The following is a 25,718-nucleotide window of genomic DNA, read 5'->3' on the forward strand; positions in this document are numbered from 1 at the left end:
TTTTAATCATTACTGTTGCTTACATTAATTAATGATGTATTTTTCCTTCTTCAAATAGGTATGACTCTTGGACTGTAGGTCAAACTGGTTGATGTTTGTGCATGCTACTGACGTCTTTAATCTGACAAATAATAAAGCAATAAGATTAATTAAAGTGGTTAACTATTTGGATGACTATTCTCTTTTTCTAGTAAGCAAGCTCTATTATAAAATTGTGCATTACTCGCTTCGGTCCATAAAATAAAAATGCGGAAGCACCTATTAATATGGACCGATGGGATAATAGAATTATTGAAGTCCATGGCTTAGTTGATATGAAAGTTAAACTGCTTTATAGAATATGTCAATTTTATTAGTGTCCTAAATTTAACAAGTTATTTTTCACCTAGTTTTTATCAGTTTAAAAAGAAATAGTTATAACATTAATATTTACACTATAAACATGGTACCTCCGTTTATTATTTCCACCATTATGCATGTTGGCTAGCATGGAAGAACAATACATAAGGCTTCTTAGTGTTATTAAATAAGAAAAAATGAACAAGCTCAATACGTGCATCGAGGATGGGTATGTCACTTACATTCGTGATGGGGTCTATTACAATTGGGGTACGTTACTTTTTATTCATTTTTTTCTTAATGCAAGATGTGGGTATGTGAACAAAGTTACTTATAAAAAGTAGAAAAGAAAAATAAGTTATTTATAAGGAATTAGATACTATTAATGATGTGAGGCCTTTTAGAAAAATCATGTGGCTTGACTTAAAACAAACAATATCACACCATATTAAGAGTATCTTTAGGTCATTTTAGTCCAACAAGTAGTATCAGAGCGAATAATTTGGCCGGACTATGGAGAGAGCGGAGTGTGGCATAGGGGTTCGACTTAGTACATTTGTCAGTCTACGGGTTTAGGACGACCTTTACCCATAGCTTTGAAGACGCATATATAGTTTTTGGGTTTCAGTGATCATAAATACGCAAGATCATGTGGGTGGAACACAATTAATCTTAAAATTAGCCATGAATAGGGATAAGTCATGTGGAATTTAGTTTTTTTTTAAAAAAAAGAAGGTATGTCAACTTTCTTTTTTATTTTTTTTTAATTGAACGGTAGATGGATATATTAATTAGCAAAATTATATAACAATGAAGTATATCTCCCTGCACCTACTGAAAATGGAACACACTCAATTCTTTTAACATATTAGAATTTCCAACTTAACTTCCAAAAAATTCTATCTATGTTGGAGGAAAGAATCTTCCAATCCTACACAAAATAAAAATTCTTCAAGTTACATCGAGTAAATACATTTTACACATATTTCTATCCAAAAAGAAGAAATTTTTTCTAATGTTTGTTCTGAAAGATGGGAATTGCATTTTGTCCATATTGAGCTCTCCTCTAATCTCTCTGGGAAGGTGTTGGTAGTTGTTGATCCATTTAGGCTAATTGCATTCCAGTCCTCAGTTTGCTAAGCCATCCGCTATCTTGTAGGCATCCCTGAAGCAATGCACAATTTTTCATTCTTCCAAAAGTATAAGGTGGCCTTTGATCTTTCTTATGATATCCCACAAATTCCACGGAGGGTCCTTGCTGTGTAGTATACATTCTATCAGAAGTTTAAAATCACTTTCAATTTCTAGTTTGCTAATGCTATTTTGAATACACCATTCTATACCAATGTTCAAAGCTTTTGCCTCAGTCATATTATTGTATTGTTACCCAGAAGAACACCATATGCGATAACCACGAGGCATCTATTATTTCTCCCACTACCAGAGAGGCCAGGGTTCCCTTTAGAACATCCATCTGTGTTTATCTTCCAAAATCAGGTCTTGGGAAAGACCACTTCGCTGCTACTGATGATATGTGATGTTTTCCCATATTCATGATTTCATAAAAGCATTCTCATTGAATGAAAGAAGATATATTTCGGAATTGTTTATGAATAATCAGAATAATTTGCTTCTTAACCAAAGTAATGATATGAAACCTTTTTAGAAAATCATGTGGGATTGCTTCTTAACCAAAGCAATTATTGAGAGACGTTGGGTTAGATAGCAAATCTCCACAAAGTAAGTTTACTCCTATGATTTTTATTATTTTTAATCATTACTGTTGCTTACATTAATTAATGATGTATTTTTCCTTCTTCAAATAGGTATGACTCTTGGACTGTAGGTCAAACTGGTTGATGTTTGTGCATGCTACAGACGTCTTTAATCTGACAAATAATAAAGCAATCGGATTAATTAAAGTGGTTAACTATTTGGATGGCTATTCTCTTTTTCTAGTAAGTAAGCTCTATTACAAAATTATGCATTACTCGCTTCGGTCCATAAAATAAAAATGTTGAAACACCTATTAATATGGACCGATAGGGTAATAGAATTATTGAAATCCATGGCTTAGTTGATATGAAAGTTAAACTACTTTATAGAATATGTCAATTAATTTTATCAAGTTATTTTTTACCTAGTTTTTATTATTTTAAAAAAGAAATAGTTATAACATTAATATTTACACTATAAACATGGTACCTCCGTTTATTATTTTCCACCATTATGCATGTTGGCTAGCATGGAAGAACAATACATAAGGCTTCCTAGTATTATTAAACAAGAAAAAGTGAACAAGCTCAATACGTGCGTCGAGGATGGGTATGTCACTTACATTCGTGATGGGGTCTATTACAATTGGGGTACGTTACTTTTTATTCATCTTTTTCTTAATGCAAGATGTGTTGGGTGTGCGAACAAAGTTCCTTATAAAAAGTAGAAAAGAAAACTAAGCTATTTATAAGGAGTTAGATACTATTAATGATGTGAGGTCGTTTAGAAAAATCGTGTGGCTTGGCTTAAAACAAACAATATCATACCATATTAAGAGTATCTTTAGGTCATTTTATTCCAACAAGTAGTATCAGAGCGAATTATTTGGCCGGACTATGGAGAGAGCGGAGTGTGGCATAGGGGTTCGACTTAGTATATTTGTCAGTCTACAGGTTTACGACGACCTTTACCCATAACTTTGAAGACGCATATATAGTCTTTGGGTTTCAGTGATCATAAATACGCAAGATCATGCGGGTGGCACACAATTAATCTTAAAATTAGCCATGAATAGGGATAAGTCATGTGGAACTTTCTTTTTTTTTTTTGTTTTTTTAAAAAGGTATGCCAACTTTCTTTCTTTTTTTTTTAAATTGAAAGGTAGATAGATATATTAATTAGCAAAATTACATAACAATGAAGTATATCTCCCTGCACCTACTGAGAATGGAACACACTCTATTCTTTTAACATACTAGAATTTCCAACTTAACTTCCAAAAAATTCTATCTATGTTGGAGGAAAGCATCTTCCAATCCTACAAAAAATAAAAATTCTTCAAGGTACATCCAGTAAATACATTTTACACATATTTCTATCCAAAAAGAAGAAATCTTTTCTAATGTTTATTCTGAAAGATGGAAATTGCATTTTGTCCATATTGAGCACTCTTCTAATCTCCCTGGGAAGGTGTTGGTAGTTGTTGATCCATTTAGGCTAATTGCATTACAGTCCTCAGTTTGCTAAGCCATCCGCTACCTTGTAGGCTTCCCTGAAGCAATGCACAATTTTTCATTCTTACAGAAGCATAAGGTGACATTTGATCTTTCTTATGATATCCCACAAATTCCACGGAGGGTCCTTGCTGTTTAGTATCCATTCTATCAGAAGTTTGGAGTCACTTTCAATTTCTAGTTTGCTAATGCCATTTTGGATACACCATTCTATACCAATGTTCAAAGCTTTTGCCTCAGTCATATTATTGTATTGTTACCCAGAAGAACATCATATGCCATAACCACGAGGCATCTGTCATTTCTCAATATGCCTCCACTACCAGAGAGGCCAGAGTTCCCTTTAGAACATCCATCTGTGTTTATCTTCCAAAACCAGGTCTTGGGAAAGACCACTTCGCTGCTACTGATGATATGTGATGTTTCGCCATATTCATGATTTCATAAAAGCATTCTCATTGAATGAAAGGAGGTATATTTCGGAATTGTTTATGAATAATCAGAATAATTTGCTTCTTAACCAAAGTAATGATATGAAACCTTTTTAGAAAATCATGTGGGATTAGTCAAAGGGGACAATATAACACCATGTTAAGAGTATTTTTGTACCGTTTTAGCCGAACAACTGGTATCAGAGCCAATAATTTAGTAAAACTATGGAGATAGTTGAGTATGGTGTGGGGGCTCGACTTACAGGTTGTTTGGATGGTTGTTATATATAGGAGATTGATTGACTTTGGTAGTACCATTGATGAATATGCTAAAAGGTTCATGTATAACAAAAATGGAACCACATAGTATTTATAAGTTGAAATAAATTAAAATGAGTGTCGTTGTGCGGGTATAAATATATAGACAAATAACTTTTGCTTTTTTATCTCTTAAGTGATAAGCAATATCGATTTTTAATATCTCTTAAAGCAATTGTTGAGAGACGTTGGGTTAGATAGCAAATCTCCACAAAGTAAGTTTACTCCTATAATTTTTATTATTTTTAATCATTACTGTTGCTTACATTAATTAATGATGTACTTTTCCTTCTTCAAATAGGTATGACTCTTGGACTGTAGGTCAAACTGGTTGATGTTTGTGCATGCTACAGACGTCTTTAATCTGACAAATAATAAAGCAATCGGATTAATTAAAGTGGTTAACTATTTGGATGGCTATTCTCTTTTTCTAGTAAGTAAGCTCTATTACAAAATTATGCATTACTCGCTTCGGTCCATAAAATAAAAATATTGAAACACATATTAATATGGACTGATAGGGTAATAGAATTATTGAAGTCCATGGCTTAGTTGATATGAAAGTTAAACTACTTTATAGAATATGTCAATTAATTTTATCAAGTTATTTTTCACCTAGTTTTTATCATTTTAAAAAAGAAATAGTTATAACATTAATATTTACACTATAAACATGGTACCTCCGTTTATTATTTTCCACCATTATGCATGTTGGCTAGCATGGAAGAACAATACATAAGGCTTCCTAGTGTTATTAAACAAGAAAAAGTGAACAAGCTCAATACGTGCATCGAGGATGTGTATGTCACTTACATTCGTGATGGGGTCTATTACAATTGGGGTACGTTATTTTTTATTCATCTTTTTCTTAATGCAAGATGTGTTGGGTGTGTGAACAAAATTCCTTTAAAAAGTAGAAAAGAAAAATAAACTATTTATAAGGAATTAGATACTATTAATGATGTGAGGTCTTTTAGAAAAATCGTGTGGCTTGGTTTAAAACAAACAATGTCACACCATATTAAGAGTATCTTTAGGTCATTTTAGTCCAACAAGTAGTATCAGATCGAATAATTTGGCCGGACTATGGAGAGAGCGGAGTGTGGCATAGGGGTTCGACTTAGTACATTTGTCAGTCTACGGGTTTACGACGACCTTTACCCATAGCTTTGAAGACGCATATATAGTCTTTGGGTTTCAGTGATCATAAATACGCAAGATCATGTGGGTGGCACACAATTAATCTTAAAATTAGCCATGAATAGGGATAAGTCATGTGGAACTTAGTTTTTTTTTTTTTTTTTTTTTAAGCCAACTTTCTTTTTTTTTTTTTTTAATTGAAAGGTAGATGGATATATTAATTAGCAAAATTACATAATAATGAAGTATATCTCCCCGCACCTACTGAGAATGGAACACACTCTATTCTTTTAACATACTAGAATTTCCAACTTAACTTTCAAAAAATTCTATCTATGTTGGAGGAAAGCATCTTCCAATCCTACACAAAATGAAAATTATTCAAGGTACATCCAGTAAATACATTTTACACATATTTCTATCCAAAAAGAAGGAATTTTTTCTAATGTTTGTTCTGAAAGATGGAAATTGCATTTTGTCCATATTGAGCTCTCCTCTAATCTCCCTGGGAAGGTGTTGGTAGTTATTGATCCATTTAGGCTAATTGCATTCTAGTCCTCAGTTTCCTAAGCCATCCGCTATCTTGTAGGCTTCCCTGAAGCAATACACAATTTTCCATTCTTACAGAAGTATAAGGTGACCTTTGATCTTTCTTATGATATCCCACAAATTCCACGGAGGGTCCTTGCTGTGTAGTATCCATTCTATCAGAAGTTTGGAGTCACTTTCAATTTCTAGTTTGCTAATGTCATTTTGGATACACCATTCTATACCAATGTTCAAAGCTTTTGCCTCAGTCATATTATTGTATTGTTACCCAGAAGAACACCATATGCCATAACCACGAGGCATCTATCATTTCTCAATATGCCTCCACTACCAGAGAGGCCAGGGTTCCCTTTAGAACATCCATCTGTGTTTATCTTCCAAAAACCAGGTCTTGGAAAAATCACTTCGCTGCTACTGATGATATGTGATGTTTCGCCATATTCATGATTTCATAAAAGCATTCTCATTGAATAAAAGGAGGTATATTTCGGAATTGTTTATCAATAATCAGAATAATTTACTTCTTAACCAAAGTAATGATATGAAACCTTTTTAGAAAATCATGTGGGATTAGTCAAAGGGGACAATATAACACCATGTTAAGAGTATTTTTATACCGTTTTAGCCAAACAACTGGTATCAGAGCCAATAATTTAGTAGAACTATGGAGATAGTTGAGTATGGCGTGGGGGCTCGACTTACAGCTTGTTTGGATGGTTGTTATATATAGGAGATTGATTGACTTTGGTAGTACCATTGATGAATATGCTAAAAGGTTCATGTATAACAAAAATGGACCCACATAGTATCTATAAGTTGAAATAAATTAAAATGAGTATCGTTGTGCGGGTATAAATATATAGACAAATAACTTTTGCTTTTTTATCTCTTAAGTGATAAGCAATATCGATTTTTAATATCTCTTGAAGCAATTGTTGAGAGACGTTGGGTTAGATAGCAAATCTCCACAAAGTAAGTTTACTCCTATAATTTTTATTATTTTTAATCATTACTGTTGCTTACATTAATTAATGATGTATTTTTCCTTCTTCAAATAGGTATGACTCTTGGACTGTAGGTCAAACTGGTTGATGTTTGTGCATGCTACAGACGTCTTTAATCTGACAAATAATAAAGCAATAGGATTAATTAAAGTGGTTAACTATTTGGATGGCTATTCTCTTTTTCTAGTAAGTAAGCTCTATTACAAAATTATGCATTACTCGCTTCGGTCCATAAAATAAAAATGTTGAAACACCTATTAATATGGACCGATAGGGTAATAGAATTATTGAAGTCCGTGGCTTAGTTGATATGAAAGTTAAACTACTTTATAGAATATGTCAATTAATTTTATCAAGTTATTTTTCACCTAGTTTTTATCATTTTAAAAAAAAAATAGTTATAACATTAATATTTACACTATAAACATAGTACCTCCGTTTATTATTTTCCACCATTATGCATGTTGGCTAGCATGGAAGAATAATACATAAGGCTTCCTAGTGTTATTAAACAAGAAAAAGTGAACAAGCTCAATACGTGCATCGAGGATGGGTATGTCACTTACATTCGTGATGGGGTCTATTACAATTGGGGTACGTTACTTTTTATTCATCTTTTTCTTAATGCAAGATGTGTTGGGTGTGTGAACAAAATTCCTTTAAAAAGTAGAAAAGAAAAATAAACTATTTATAAGGAATTAGATATTATTAATGATGTGAGGTCTTTTAGAAAAATCGTGTGGCTTGGCTTAAAACAAACAATGTCACACCATATTAAGAGTATCTTTAGGTCATTTTAGTCCAACAAGTAGTATCAGAGCGAATAATTTGGCCGGACTATGGAGAGAGCGGAGTGTGGCATAGGGGTTCGACTTAGTACATTTGTCAGTCTACGGGTTTACGACGACCTTTACCCATAGCTTTGAAGACGCATATATAGTCTTTGGGTTTCAGTGATCATAAATACGCAAGATCATGTGGGTGGCACACAATTAATCTTAAAATTAGCCATGAATAGGGATAAGTCATGTGGAACTTAGTTTTTTTTTTATTTTTAAAAAAGGTATGCCAACTTTCTTTCTTTTTTTTTTTTAATTGAAAGGTAGATGGATATATTAATTAGCAAAATTACATAACAATGAAGTATATCTCCCCGCACCTACTGAGAATGGAACACACTCTATTCTTTTAACATACTAGAATTTCCAACTTAACTTTCAAAAAATTCTATCTATGTTGGAGGAAAGCATCTTCCAATCCTACACAAAATGAAAATTATTCAAGGTACATCCAGTAAATACATTTTACACATATTTCTATCCAAAAAGAAGAAATTTTTTCTAATGTTTGTTCTGAAAGATGAAAATTGCATTTTGTCCATATTGAGCTCTCCTCTAATCTCCCTGGGAAGGTATTGGTAGTTGTTGATCCATTTAGGCTAATTGCATTCTAGTCCTCAGTTTGCTAAGCCATCCGCTATCTTGTAGGCTTTCCTGAAGGAATGCACAATTTTCCATTCTTACAGAAGTATAAGGTGACCTTTGATCTTTCTTATGATATCCCACAAATTCCACGGAGGGTCCTTGCCGTGTAGTATCCATTCTATCAGAAGTTTGGAGTCACTTTCAATTTCTAGTTTGCTAATGTCATTTTGGATACACCATTCTATACCAATGTTCAAAGCTTTTGCCTCAGTCATATTATTGTATTGTTACCCAGAAGAACACCATATGCCATAACCACGAGGCATCTGTCATTTCTCAATATGCCTCCACTACCAGAGAGGCCAGGGTTCCCTTTAGAACATCCATCTGTGTTTATCTTCCAAAAAACAGGTCTTAGAAAAAATCACTTCGCTACTACTGATGATATACGATATTTCGCCATATTCATGATTTCATAAAAGCATTCTCATTGAATAAAATGAGGTATATTTCGGAATTGTTTATGAATAATCAGAATAATTTGCTTCTTAACTAAAGTAATGATATGAAACCTTTTTAAAAAATCATGTGGGATTAGTCAAAGGGGACAATATAACACCATGTTAAGAGTATTTTTGTACCGTTTTAGCCAAACAACTGGTATCAGAGCCAATAATTTAGTAGAACTATGGAGATAGTTGAGTATGGCGTGGGGGCTCGACTTACAGCTTGTTTGGATGGTTGTTATATATAGGAGATTGATTGACTTTGGTAGTACCATTGATGAATATGCTAAAAGGTTCATGTATAACAAAAATGGACCCACATAGTATCTATAAGTTGAAATAAATTAAAATGAGTGTCGTGCGGGTATAAATATATAGACAAATAACTTTTGCTTTTTTATCTCTTAAGTGATAAGCAATATCGATTTTTAATATCTCTTGAAGCAATTGTTGAGAGACGTTGGGTTAGATAGTAAATCTCCACAAAGTAAGTTTACTCCTATAATTTTTATTATTTTTAATCATTACTGTTGCTTACATTAATTAATGATGTATTTTTTCTTCTTCAAATAGGTATGACTCTTGGACTGTAGGTCAAACTGGTTGATGTTTGTGCATGCTACAGACGTCTTTAATTTGACAAATAATAAAGCAATAGGATTAATTAAAGTGGTTAACTATTTGGATGGCTATTCTCTTTTTCTAGTAAGTAAGCTATATTACAAAATTATGCATTACTCGCTTTGGTTCATAAAATAAAAATGTTGAAACACCTATTAATATGGACCGATAGGGTAATAGAATTATTGAAGTCCATGGCTTAGTTGATATGAAAGTTAAACTACTTTATAGAATATGTCAATTAATTTTATCAAGTTATTTTTCACCTAGTTTTTATCATTTTAAAAAAGAAATAGTTATAACATTAATATTTACACTATAAACATAGTACCTCCGTTTATTATTTTCCACCATTATGCATGTTGGCTAGCATGGAAGAACAATACATAAGGCTTCATAGTGTTATTAAACAAGAAAAAGTGAACAAGCTCAATACGTGCATCGAGGATGGGTATGTCACTTACATTCGTGATGGGGTCTATTACAATTGGGGTACGTTACTTTTTATTCATCTTTTTCTTAATGCAAGATGTGTTGGGTGTGTGAACAAAATTCCTTTAAAAAGTAAAAAAGAAAAATAAACTATTTATAAGGAATTAGATATTATTAATGATGTGAGGTCTTTTAGAAAAATCGTGTGGCTTGGCTTAAAACAAACAATGTCACACCATATTAAGAGTATCTTTAGGTCATTTTATTCCAACAAGTAGTATCAGAGCGAATTATTTGGCCGGACTATGGAGAGAGCGGAGTGTGGCATAGGGGTTCGACTTAGTACATTTGTCAGTCTACGGGTTTACGACGACCTTTACCCATAGCTTTGCAGACGCATATATAGTCTTTGGGTTTCAGTGATCATAAATACGCAAGATCATGTGGGTGGCACACAATTAATCTTAAAATTAGCCATGAATAGGGATAAGTCATGTGGAACTTAGTTTTTTTTTTTTATTTTTAAAAAAGGTATGCCAACTTTCTTTCTTTTTTTTTTTTAATTGAAAGGTAGATGGATATATTAATTAGCAAAATTACATAACAATGAAGTATATCTCCCCGCACCTACTGAGAATGGAACACACTCTATTCTTTTAACATACTAGAATTTCCAACTTAACTTTCAAAAAATTCTATCTATGTTGGAGGAAAGCATCTTCCAATCCTACACAAAATGAAAATTATTCAAGGTACATCCAGTAAATACATTTTACACATATTTCTATCCAAAAAGAAGAAATTTTTTCTAATGTTTGTTCTGAAAGATGGAAATTGCATTTTGTCCATATTGAGCTCTCCTCTAATCTCCCTGGGAAGGTGTTGGTAGTTGTTGATCCATTTAGGCTAATTGCATTCTAGTCCTCAGTTTGCTAAGCCATCCGCTATCTTGTAGGCTTTCCTGAAGGAATGCACAATTTTCCATTCTTACAGAAGTATAAGGTGACCTTTGATCTTTCTTATGATATCCCACAAATTCCACGGAGGGTCCTTGCCGTGTAGTATCCATTCTATCAGAAGTTTGGAGTCACTTTCAATTTCTAATTTGCTAATGTCATTTTGGATACACCATTCTATACCAATGTTCAAAGCTTTTGCCTCAGTCATATTATTGTATTGTTACCCAGAAGAACACCATATGCCATAACCACGAGGCATCTGTCATTTCTCAATATGCCTCCACTACCAGAGAGGCCAGGGTTCCCTTTAGAACATCCATCTGTGTTTATCTTCCAAAAAACAGGTCTTAGAAAAAATCACTTCGCTACTACTGATGATATACGATATTTCGCCATATTCATGATTTCATAAAAGCATTCTCATTGAATAAAATGAGGTATATTTCGGAATTGTTTATGAATAATCAGAATAATTTGCTTCTTAACTAAAGTAATGATATGAAACCTTTTTAAAAAATCATGTGGGATTAGTCAAAGGGGACAATATAACACCATGTTAAGAGTATTTTTGTACCGTTTTAGCCGAACAACTGGTATCAGAGCCAATAATTTAGTAGAACTATGGAGATAGTTGAGTATGGCGTGGGGGCTCGACTTACAGCTTGTTTGGATGGTTGTTATATATAGGAGATTGATTGACTTTGGTAGTACCATTGATGAATATGCTAAAAGGTTCATGTATAACAAAAATGGACCCACATAGTATCTATAAGTTGAAATAAATTAAAATGAGTGTCGTGCGGGTATAAATATATAGACAAATAACTTTTGCTTTTTTATCTCTTAAGTGATAAGCAATATCGATTTTTAATATCTCTTGAAGCAATTGTTGAGAGACGTTGGGTTAGATAGTAAATCTCCACAAAGTAAGTTTACTCCTATAATTTTTTATTATTTTTAATCATTACTGTTGCTTACATTAATTAATGATGTATTTTTTCTTCTTCAAATAGGTATGACTCTTGGACTGTAGGTCAAACTGGTTGATGTTTGTGCATGCTACAGACGTCTTTAATTTGACAAATAATAAAGCAATAGGATTAATTAAAGTGGTTAACTATTTGGATGGCTATTCTCTTTTTCTAGTAAGTAAGCTATATTACAAAATTATGCATTACTCGCTTTGGTTCATAAAATAAAAATGTTGAAACACCTATTAATATGGACCGATAGGGTAATAGAATTATTGAAGTCCATGGCTTAGTTGATATGAAAGTTAAACTACTTTATAGAATATGTCAATTAATTTTATCAAGTTATTTTTCACCTAGTTTTTATCATTTTAAAAAAGAAATAGTTATAACATTAATATTTACACTATAAACATAGTACCTCCGTTTATTATTTTCCACCATTATGCATGTTGGCTAGCATGGAAGAACAATACATAAGGCTTCCTAGTGTTATTAAACAAGAAAAAGTGAACAAGCTCAATACGTGCATCGAGGATGGGTATGTCACTTACATTCGTGATGGGGTCTATTACAATTGGGGTACGTTACTTTTTATTCATCTTTTTCTTAATGCAAGATGTGTTGGGTGTGTGAACAAAATTCCTTTAAAAAGTAGAAAAGAAAAATAAACTATTTATAAGGAATTAGATATTATTAATGATGTGAGGTCTTTTAGAAAAATCGTGTGGCTTGGCTTAAAACAAACAATGTCACACCATATTAAGAGTATCTTTAGGTCATTTTAGTCCAACAAGTAGTATCAGAGCGAATAATTTGGCCGGACTATGGAGAGAGCGGAGTGTGGCATAGGGGTTCGACTTAGTACATTTGTCAGTCTACGGGTTTACGACGACCTTTACCCATAGCTTTGAAGACGCATATATAGTCTTTGGGTTTCAGTGATCATAAATACGCAAGATCATGTGGGTGGCACACAATTAATCTTAAAATTAGCCATGAATAGGGATAAGTCATGTGGAACTTAATTTTTTATTTTTTTTTTAATAAAGGTATGCCAACTTTCTTTTTTTTTTAATTGAAAGGTAGATGGATATATTAATTAGCAAAATTACATAACAATGAAGTATATCTCCCCGCACCTACTGAGAATGGAACACACTCTATTCTTTTAACATACTAGAATTTCCAACTTAACTTTCAAAAAATTCTATCTATGTTGGAGGAAAGCATCTTCCAATCCTACACAAAATAAAAATTATTCAAGGTATATCCAGTAAATACATTTTACACATATTTCTATCCAAAAAGAAGGAATTTTTTCTAATGTTTGTTCTGAAAGATGGAAATTATATTTTGTCCATGTTGAGCTCTCATCTAATCTCCCTGGGAAGGTGTTGGTAGTTATTGAACCATTTAGGCTAATTGCATTCTAGTCCTCAGTTTGCTAAGCCATCCGCTATCTTGTAGTCTTCGCTGAAACAATGCACAATTTTCCATTCTTACAGAAGTATAAGGTGACCTTTGATCTTTCTTATGATATCCCACAAATTTCACAGAGGGTCCTTGCTGTGTAGTATCCATTCTATCAGAAGTTTGGAGTTACTTTCAATTTCTAGTTTGCTAATGTCATTTTGGATACACCATTCTATACCAATGTTCAAAGCTTTTGCCTCAGTCATATTATTGTATTGTTACCCAGAAAAACACCATATGCCATAACCACGAGGCATCTGTCATTTCTCAATATGCCTCCACTACCAGAGAGGCCAGGGTTCCCTTTAGAACATCCATCTGTGTTTATCTTCCAAAAACCAGGTCTTGGGAAAAATCACTTCGCTACTACTGATGATATGTGATGTTTCGCCATATTCATGATTTCATAAAAGCATTCTCATTGAATAAAAGGAGGTATATTTCGGAATTATTTATGAATAATCAGAATAATTTGCTTCTTAACTAAAGTAATGATATGAAACCTTTTTAGAAAATCATGTGGGATTAGTCAAAGGGGACAATATAACACCATGTTAAGAGTATTTTTGTACCGTTTTAGCCGAACAACTGGTATCAGAGCCAATAATTTAGTAAAACTATGGAGAGAGTTGAGTATGGCGTGGGGGCTCGACTTACAGGTTGTTTGGATGGTTGTTATATATAGGAGATTGATTGACTTTGGTAGTACCATTGATGAATATGCTAAAAGGTTCATGTATAACAAAAATGGACCCACATAGTATCTATAAGTTGAAATAAATTAAAATGAGTATCGTTGTGCGGGTATAAATATATAGACAAATAACTTTTGCTTTTTTATCTCTTAAGTGATAAGCAATATCGATTTTTAATATCTCTTGAAGCAATTGTTGAGAGACGTTGGGTTAGATAGCAAATCTCCACAAAGTAAGTTTACTCCTATAATTTTTATTATTTTTAATCATTACTGTTGCTTACATTAATTAATGATGTATTTTTCCTTCTTCAAATAGGTATGACTCTTGGACTGTAGGTCAAACTGGTTGATGTTTGTGCATGCTACAGACGTCTTTAATCTGACAAATAATAAAGCAATAGGATTAATTAAAGTGGTTAACTATTTGGATGGCTATTCTCTTTTTCTAGTAAGTAAGCTCTATTACAAAATTATGCATTACTCGCTTCGGTCCATAAAATAAAAATATTGAAACACCTATTAATATGGACCGATAGGGTAATAGAATTATTGAAGTCCATGGCTTAGTTGATATGAAAGTTAAACTACTTTATAGAATATGTCAATTAATTTTATCAAGTTATTTTTCACCTTGTTTTTATCATTTTAAAAAAGAAATAGTTATAACATTAATATTTACACTATAAACATGGTACCTTCGTTTATTACTTTCCACCATTATGCATGTTGGCTAGCATGGAAGAACAATACATAAGGCTTCCTAGTGTTATTAAACAAGAAAAAGTGAACAAGCTCAATACGTGCATCGAGGATGGGTATGTCACTTACATTCGTGATGGGGTCTATTATAATTGGGGTACGTTACTTTTTATTCATCTTTTTCTTAATGCAAGATATGTTGGGTGTGTGAACAAAATTCCTTTAAAAAGTAGAAAAGAAAAATAAACTATTTATAAGGAATTAGATACTATTAATGATGTGAGGTCTTTTAGAAAAATCGTGTGGCTTGGCTTAAAACAAACAATGTCACACCATATTAAGAGTATCTTTAGGTCATTTTAGTCCAACAAGTAGTATCAGAGCGAATAATTTGGCCGGACTATGGAGAGAGCGGAGTGTGGCATAGGGGTTCGACTTAGTACATTTGTCAGTCTACGGGTTTAGGACGACCTTTACCCATAGCTTTGAAGACGCATATATAGTCTTTGGGTTTCAGTGATCATAAATACGCAAGATCATGTGGGTGGCACACAATTAATCTTAAAATTAGCCATGAATAGGGATAAGTCATGTGGAACTTAGTTTTTTTTTTTTTTTTTAAAAAAAAGGTATGCCAACTTTCTTTCTTTTTTTTTTAATTGAAAGGTAGATGGATATATTAATTAGCAAAATTACATAACAATGAAGTATATCTCCCCGCACCTACTGAGAATGGAACACACTCTATTCTTTTAACATACTAGAATTTCCAACTTAACTTTCAAAAAATTCTATCTATGTTGGAGGAAAGCATCTTCCAATCCTACACAAAATAAAAATTATTCAAGGTATATCCAGTAAATACATTTTACACATATTTCTATCCAAAAAGAAGGAATTTTTTCTAATGTTTGTTCTGAAAGATGGAAATTATATTTTGTCCATGTTGAGCTCTCATCTAATCTCCCTGGGAAGGTGTTGGTAGTTATTGAACCATTTAGGCTAATTGCATTCTAGTCCTCAGTTTGCTAAGCCATCCGCTATCTTGTAGTCTTCGCTGAAACAATGCACAATTTTCCATTCTTACAGAAGTATAAGGTGACCTTTGATCTTTCTTATGATATCCCACAAATTTCACAGAGGGTCCTTGCTGTGTAGTATCCATTCTATCAGAAGTTTGGAGTTACTTTCAATTTCTAGTTTGCTAATGTCATTTTGGATACACCATTCTATACCAATGTTCAAAGCTTTTGCCTCAGTCATATTATTGTATTGTTACCCAGAAGAACACCATATGCCATAACCACGAGGCATCTGTCATTTCTCAATATGCCTCCACTACCAGAGAGGCCAGGGTTCCCTTTAGAACATCCATCTGTGTTTATCTTCCAAAAACCAGGTCTTGGGAAAAATCACTTCGCTACTACTGATGATATGTGATGTTTCGCCATATTCATGATTTCATAAAAGCATTCTCATTGAATAAAAGGAGGTATATTTCGGAATTATTTATGAATAATCAGAATAATTTGCTTCTTAACTAAAGTAATGATATGAAACCTTTTTAGAAAATCATGTGGGATTAGTCAAAGGGGACAATATAACACCATGTTAAGAGTATTTTTGTACCGTTTTAGCCGAACAACTGGTATCAGAGCCAATAATTTAGTAAAACTATGGAGAGAGTTGAGTATGGCGTGGGGGCTCGACTTACAGGTTGTTTGGATGGTTGTTATATATAGGAGATTGATTGACTTTGGTAGTACCATTGATGAATATGCTAAAAGGTTCATGTATAACAAAAATGGACCCACATAGTATCTATAAGTTGAAATAAATTAAAATGAGTATCGTTGTGCGGGTATAAATATATAGACAAATAACTTTTGCTTTTTTATCTCTTAAGTGATAAGCAATATCGATTTTTAATATCTCTTGAAGCAATTGTTGAGAGACGTTGGGTTAGATAGCAAATCTCCACAAAGTAAGTTTACTCCTATAATTTTTATTATTTTTAATCATTACTGTTGCTTACATTAATTAATGATGTATTTTTCCTTCTTCAAATAGGTATGACTCTTGGACTGTAGGTCAAACTGGTTGATGTTTGTGCATGCTACAGACGTCTTTAATCTGACAAATAATAAAGCAATAGGATTAATTAAAGTGGTTAACTATTTGGATGGCTATTCTCTTTTTCTAGTAAGTAAGCTCTATTACAAAATTATGCATTACTCGCTTCGGTCCATAAAATAAAAATGTTGAAACACCTATTAATATGGACCGATAGGGTAATAGAATTATTGAAGTCCATGGCTTAGTTGATATGAAAGTTAAACTACTTTATAGAATATGTCAATTAATTTTATCAAGTTATTTTTCACCTTGTTTTTATCATTTTAAAAAAGAAATAGTTATAACATTAATATTTACACTATAAACATGGTACCTTCGTTTATTACTTTCCACCATTATGCATGTTGGCTAGCATGGAAGAACAATACATAAGGCTTCCTAGTGTTATTAAACAAGAAAAAGTGAACAAGCTCAATACGTGCATCGAGGATGGGTATGTCACTTACATTCGTGATGGGGTCTATTATAATTGGGGTACGTTACTTTTTATTCATCTTTTTCTTAATGCAAGATATGTTGGGTGTGTGAACAAAATTTCTTTAAAAAGTAGAAAAGAAAAATAAACTATTTATAAGGAATTAGATACTATTAATGATGTGAGGTCTTTTAGAAAAATCGTGTGGCTTGGCTTAAAACAAACAATGTCACACCATATTAAGAGTATCTTTAGGTCATTTTAGTCCAACAAGTAGTATCAGAGCGAATAATTTGGCCGGACTATGGAGAGAGCGGAGTGTGGCATAGGGGTTCGACTTAGTACATTTGTCAGTCTACGGGTTTAGGACGACCTTTACCCATAGCTTTGAAGACGCATATATAGTCTTTGGGTTTCAGTGATCATAAATACGCAAGATCATGTGGGTGGCACACAATTAATCTTAAAATTAGCCATGAATAGGGATAAGTCATGTGGAACTTAGTTTTTTTTTTTTTTTAAAAAAGGTATGCCAACTTTCTTTCTTTTTTTTTTAATTGAAAGGTAGATGGATATATTAATTAGCAAAATTACATAACAATGAAGTATATCTCCCCGCACCTACTGAGAATGGAACACACTCTATTCTTTTAACATACTAGAATTTCCAACTTAACTTTCAAAAAATTCTATCTATGTTGGAGGAAAGCATCTTCCAATCCTACACAAAATGAAAATTATTCAAGGTACATCCAGTAAATACATTTTACACATATTTCTATCCAAAAAGAAGGAATTTTTTCTAATGTTTGTTCTGAAAGATGGAAATTGCATTTTGTCCATATTGAGCTCTCCTCTAATCTCCCTGGGAAGGTGTTGGTAGTTATTGATCCATTTAGGCTAATTGCATTCTAGTCCTCAGTTTGCTAAGCCATCCACTACCTTGTAGGCTTCCCTGAAGTAATGCACAATTTTCCATTCTTACAGAAGTATAAGGTGACCTTTGATCTTTCTTATGATATCCCACAAATTCCACGGAGGGTCCTTGCTGTGTAGTATCCATTCTATCAGAAGTTTGGAGTCACTTTCAATTTCTAGTTTGCTAATGTCATTTTGGATACACCATTCTATACCAATGTTCAAAGCTTTTGCCTCAGTCATATTATTGTATTGTTACCCAGAAGAACACCATATGCCATAACCACGAGGCATCTGTCATTTCTCAATATGCCTCCACTACCAGAGAGGCTAGGGTTCCCTTTAGAACATCCATCTGTGTTTATCTTCCAAAAACCAGGTCTTGGGAAAAATCACTTCGCTGCTACTGATGATATGTGATGTTTCGCCATATTCATGATTTCATAAAAGCATTCTCATTGAATAAAAGGAGGTATATTTCGGAATTGTTTATGAATAATCAGAATAATTTGCTTCTTAACCAAAGTAATAATTCTTTGAGAAGACATTCTAATATTTTCAAATATGCTCTTACATCTTGCCTTCCAGACTTGCCATATAATGATGCCAGGAATAATTTGTAAAGCCATGTTGTTAATAGGGTTAGTAGTCTTAGTACCTTTAGTTGTCCACTATACATTCTATACACATTGGTAATATGGAACTTGGTTCAAATGGGAGATTGTTGGGTGTGTGAAAAAAATTCCCACATAAAAAGTAAAAAATAAAAATAAGCTACTTATAAAGATTTGAATATTTTTAATGATGTGAGATCTTTTGCGAAAAATCATATGGAATTGGCGCAAAACGCACTATATTACACCATGTTAATAGTATTCTTGGGTCGTTTTAGCCCAACTCGATGTTGAATATATTATACAAAGAAATTTATACTATCCTTAGAAGGTAATTAAATTATTGTGCATAAACTTAGGTTCTCACATGTAGAGCTACTAATTAGGCTTGTGCAACTGTTGTTGGAAGGGGATCCTATACGTTCATTGATAGTTCATTTAATTAGATAATATTGAGACACGAAACTTCGAATTACAATTTTACTTCGTGTAAGATTCTCGTATTGGAGTGGATGAAACACTTGGTCATCCGTAATTTACTGCTTTTACAAAGATTGGGTAATAATAATTTTCACCATTAATCTGAGATATTTATTCTTAGTTCTACTCTATTTTAATTTGTTTCTTTAACATTAGTGATACTTATTAAAAAAAATCATGTGTTGCAGCAGATTCTATTATTTGTTGCCCTCTTACTTCGCCTCATGTTTTGCATTTGTGCATGATATGTGCTCAAAGTTTGCTTAGGTCAAAGTTCAAAAAGACGGGAGAACAATAACAACAACAACAATAAAAACAATAATTTTTTTTAGATGTGTACCACTAAAGCTTGGGTGGCTTTAGGGTAAGGCCACTAAAGCTTCTGCATTAGGTCCCCTAGAGTCAAAGGCCCCCCCAAAATTTTTCTATTAGTTATAATTATTTATATTAGTGAGGTTTTTTTAAGTTAATAAAACATTAACATTTTATTTCAATACACTACATTGGTTCTAGTTATCAGATATTTTATTAGTAGATATGAATATTTGAATAATTTAACTCAAAATTTTAAAATATTACACAATGTTATACAGTAAAATACTTAAAAGAAGACTTAAAACCTTGAAAGAAATTTTTTTAAGTGCATACAATTTTTTCTTGGTTATCTAAATTAGTCGTGTCTATTTGTCCGACTGTTGTCACATTACTAATGTTATTCCCTCACATCTTTTTAAGTTTTGACTTTAGGCTTTCGATCATTGAGCCGCCCCTGGCAAACACATAAGCCATAAGCAAAATATACAACAATAAACCTACTGTTTACCCGAAAAATGGATAGAGTTGAATGTATACGTAGTTCCGAGGATATGTGGCGTAACTTAACACAAAATGCAAGGATAAATAAAAAGTGTAAATATAGATTGGGGAGAATGCTAAAATAGATAAAGTTATCAGGAACAATAAATCTCACGATTCAATAAATAGAATCAATCTAAGAAATCTGAAAGAATGGTTCTTTCTGTAGAAGAATATAGCCCTTTTATTATAATGTAAGCCTTTTAAAAAACCTATCTTACAGAAATAGTAACCAAGCCCTTTTATAGTGGAGGGATTTGGCTCTAAGCATAATAAAATAAACATTCAGTGGGAGACCCATGATAAGTCAGCTTTTCCATAATTTCTGCCAAGATTCTCTCTAGTGGGATTGCAACGCCTTTTGTCTGTGAGCTCAATCTTGCTTAGAACCCTCGATTTTGGTTTGAGCTTAATTTCTTGATTTCGGCTCGAACTCATGATCTTGGTTCGAGCCCGATCCTGGCTCGAGCCCTCGAATTGATTCGAGGTCAATGTCGGTTGGTCTCTGGATTGTCAGCATGGTAGATTTTGATTCGAGCTTAGTAATGATATCGAACTTGACACGGATCGGCCTCCCAGGGTTCGAGGATTTATGTAACAAAAAACTCGAAAAATCCAACAAAACCGAACAATCCAAACCGATATAATTGGTTTGATTTGGTTTTGATAAAAACTGAACCAACCCGTTTCATGTACACCCCTAATTTACATAGTTAATAAAAAAATAGAAAATGTCCAGATGAAAAAGACTAACAATTCAAATTTATAACACTGCAACTTGAACTCTAGGCTTTTAATCATTAAGCTATCTTTCTGGAAACAATTTAAATATTTTGGTCTTTTGAGTATTATTAAAGGTTGAGATATTTTTATTATTTTAAAGTTTAAACCATAATTTTTGGAACAATTTAATTTCATTTATTTAGAGGGCTAGTGAAATTGAAACTTGATTACCTTACGGGAGAATTTTCTTAGTAATTGGAATTCATGAGTTTTGTCAAGTGAAATTAGTGACGAAAATGGAGAAGACATCAGTAATGAAGGAAATGGATAAGGGAGAAAGAAAAAGGAAAAAAAAGAGAAGAAAAGAAAAGAGAAGAAAGAAAAGAGAAAGGTAAATAAAAAAGTACTAATAAAAAGGAAATATTATTTATAATACACCTTAATACAATTAACGAAAGTGCTAATTAGTTTGGTGGATTCCGTTTTGAAAAGGGCATATATGGGCCAACTGTGTAACTCTAAGGGCATATATGGACCAACTATGTGGTGGTAAGGGCATATTTGAGCTAAAGTATTAACGAAGGACAAATGTGTTCAATTTTATATAGTACAAGGACATATTTGGACCTTTGCCCTAAAATAAAAAAGGAACATGTTACTAAGTTGAATACCTTAAACTGTTCAATTAGCGCGAATTAAGTATATCCATATAATCTTTTCGAAAGAAAGCGAGCTGATATTTTTCCGTCTATCTAGGCAAATAACAACACAGCAACGGAAGATTCAAAAGAAAATATTTATTTTAACTTAATAGATATATACAAATCCACATAAATAGTACTCCCTTCAACCTGTTCTGTTCTTTTAACTAGACATATTAACTTTACTAGGGGTCCTATTACCCTAGCTTGGTGTGGTACTAATACTCTCTTTATTTGCGCCACATGACGTGTGATATGTCATACAAATATTGTGTTCAATTAAATATCAGTATATAAAATGGAGTTCTTTGCGGTTTGCACTTCTAAGTTGGACAGTCTTTTGTGATTTACACCTTATTTTATGCTTTTAATAATTTACACTGTAATCTCTTTATTTCCTATCAATGCCATAAAGAAACCAATTTTGTTTTACTAATGAGGATAAAATATGAAACATACAACTCAAGTATCCCTAGAATTAATTTTCTATGCATGATCTTCGATCCGATTTGTGTGCATAATTTTAGATTAAGCTCTAGTATAAAGTACAATTGAAGAACTGCGAAAACACATTTTGAGTCGAGGCATATCTCGGCACTACCTCTGGTAGCTATAGCATCACATCAAATTGAAAACAAATCTAAACACCATTGAATCTCAAGGAGTCTGGTTGGGTGGGTGGCTATTTGGGTTAATTCTTTTTACACAAATAGCCGGTCATATTCATTGTTTACTTTTTCTAGTCATATACATAATTTATATATTGATTATACATAATTATACACATATAATACATAAATTATGAATAAATTATACTTTCGCCGACTATTTTTAGTTTAAGCGGTTGGGTGGATGGCTATTTGGGTTAATTCTTATTAATTCTTCAAACGGCCCAAAAGTATAAACTCTGTTAGTATAATATTTTTCCTTATATTAAGAAAATAAAATACTATTTGATTATATATACCAATGGACATTGAAGAAGAAAAACAACACAAAAACCACTTGTCACATCTCATAAACAAAAATTTTACAAACAGTACTAGAAGCTTATATTTATCTACTGAAAGAATGAAACACTAAAGAAAATTAAAGGAGTAAAAAGAAGCATAAGAAGTTTGAAAAACTGCGAATTTCTGGGTTCTTTTTCCTGTCATTTTTTTGGTATTCGCATTAAATTGTAGTTTCGCGATATACATATCTTTTTCAATATTATACACCATATATTTTCAAATGGTATTTTCCTAATTTTCCTTCATAAGTAATAAAATAATTGGTTGATTTACAAGAAATGAAGAGATCAAAGTGTAAACTGTTAAAAATAAAAATGAACCAGAAATTACAACAACGCCATACGTTAGGGGTGCAAAACCAAAGCACTCTATAAAATGAGACGGACTTAGAAATGTCCCAAAAATTGCCCTCATGTTAACCCAATCAAGTACTCACTAGACCACTAGTTGAGCTATTCCTTTTGCACCCTTGTTAGGATCTTTCGTCACTCTTTATTTTGAGGTTAGGAAAAAGAAGAGAAAATTATATTAACAAACAAAGACAAAATTACAATGGCCAAGCACATCATACATTTAGGAAAGGTAATAGATTAGTGAATGCACCTACAAGTTTGGCCGTCATTAAATCTTCTGCCTAATTATTCGAAATAACATCCCAATGAAAAGGAAGACATGCTTTTATTAAAGAGGATTGTTAGGGTGCAACTTATTAAATGTTGATTGGTAACCTAAGTTACATGGGGATGATGACACATCTAAATGGTCAAAATGAATGAGCGTAACGGTAGAGCGTGACTTTAGAAAACGGCAATATTTTGGCAAATCATTTGAATCACTAACAACACAAAAAATCAATTCTTATTGTTCTTAGCAAATTGTTTTTCTTTTTTGGCAATTGTTCAATCATGTTGTAATCAAGATGTGTTCAATCAAGCATCTATCGATCACCGAATAATAAACATCTCTTTCCCTTTTTCTTATTAATTTATCGTTCTATATCATATTTATCTCAATTGTTTAGTTATTTTTGGGTTGAATTAATTGCTTGTGGCTGCAGTAAATTTAATTTAATTTATTCTAATGACCAATTTTTTAATTAAACAAATTCATAATCACAAAATTCTATAGTGTTATTTAAAAGTAGCAAGTGGGCCGGTCCAAACGGTCTCGGGCTGGTCCCAAATTAAACGGGCTAAATGGTTCCGGGCTAAGTGGTCTTTTTGCAGGGACCGGCCCGGAATCGGGACCGGGACCGTTTGGTCCCGGGCTAAACGGTCCCGGCCCGCGGGCTAAATGGACTAAGTCGGCGCGCGGGCTATATATATATATATATATATATATATATATATATATATATATATATTTAGTTTGGGGAAAAAGTGTAATTATAAAAAGGGAAAATAGAGAAAAAGTGTAATTATAAAAAGTTTAGGGTTAAAACAAAGTTGGAGGGTTAAATTGCTATTTTATAAATAGCCAACGGTTATTTTTTTTTTAAATATAGCCGTTGGGACCGTTTGGCCCGCTAAGGGACCGATCCGGTCCCGGTCCTTGGCGGGCTATATGGTCCCGGGCCTGGCGGACCCAAATCATAGGACCGACCGGCCCACGAAACCGGCTCAAGCCCACTAAAATCGGGCCAAACGGTCCTGGACCGGCCCACTTACCACCTTATTACATGCTTAAATTTGCGTTCAATTAAACTATAACACATAATATAAAATATAGATCCTTTTTCATTTTACCTCATGGGAATATGGAGCGAAAAGTACTCATTTATAAACAACACAAAAGCGTCGGAAAATATTATATTATTATACAGAAAGCAAAGGTCCCAAAAAATAAAAGAAAAAATAGATAACGATGGTACATTGTAGGCAAAACGCCGGGGTGAGGTCGGTGGCAGATAGTCAAAGAAAACGACACTTTTAATTCTTTATTTTCTATTCTAATTAAATAGTCATGGTACTCCTCCTTTTGCCTTCTGACTCTCTTTTTCCCTATTCCAACTTTAGAGGAGCCAATTCCTTTGTAGTTGCCGTCCTCAACTTATTGCAATAATTACCTCTATATATATTGTGGCTTGACTCGATCAATTTAATTAATGATATTATAACGTGTCATCAACACTAAATCCCTACGAGCATCATTTCTCTAGGGTTATTTGGTCATGTCACACCTACTTTTTTTTTCGAGGGTACAAGAGAGTTTTTTCAATTAAAGTGACATTATTCGAGATGAGATTATTTATTTAATTTTTCAGAGTCACCACTTAAAATAATTATTATGGTGTCCCAAGTCACCGGTTTATTTTAAAATTTCAAATCAAGAAAATTGACTCTATTTATGGTCCGCGAACACAGAAGACCGGATAAGAAATTTTGTTAATCCGGGAGAAGGTGTGAGGCATTCCCAAGTTCCGTGATTTTAGCACGGTCGCTTAACAATTAATAAATAGCTTATTTATCATATTTTTATTACAACACTAAATCCCTACAACAATTAATAAATAACTTATTTATATTATAACGTGTCATCAACACTAAATCCCTACGAGCATCATTTCTCTAAGGTTATTTGGTCTTGTCACACCTCCTTTTTTTCGAGGGGACATGAGAGTTTTTTCAATTAAAGTGACATTATTCGAGATGAGATTATTTATTTAATTTTTCAGAGTCACCACTTAAAATAATTATTATGGTGTCCCAAGTCACCGGTTTATTTTAAAATTTCAAATCAAGAAAATTGACTCTATTTATGGTCCGCGAACACAGAAGACCGGATAAGAAATTTTGTTAATCCGGGAGAAGGTGTGAGGCATTCCCAAGTTCCGTGATTTTAGCACGGTCGCTTAACAATTAATAAATAGCTTATTTATCATATTTATTACATGTTTTAGAACCCTTTATGTGTTAATGCTTCTATACCGCTTTTAATTATTTTAAACAATTATAAAATTTATTTAAACAAGTCGTGATATCGCGCACTCGCTTATTTTTGTACATATTACGAATCGCGTTACGTGAAACGCACACGCAATCTACAACATGTTGATTTTTATTATTTG

The sequence above is a fragment of the Nicotiana tabacum genome, chromosome 2, assembly GCF_000715075.1.
Source record: "Nicotiana tabacum cultivar K326 chromosome 2, ASM71507v2, whole genome shotgun sequence".
In the NCBI taxonomy this organism is placed as follows: Eukaryota; Viridiplantae; Streptophyta; class Magnoliopsida; order Solanales; family Solanaceae; genus Nicotiana; species Nicotiana tabacum.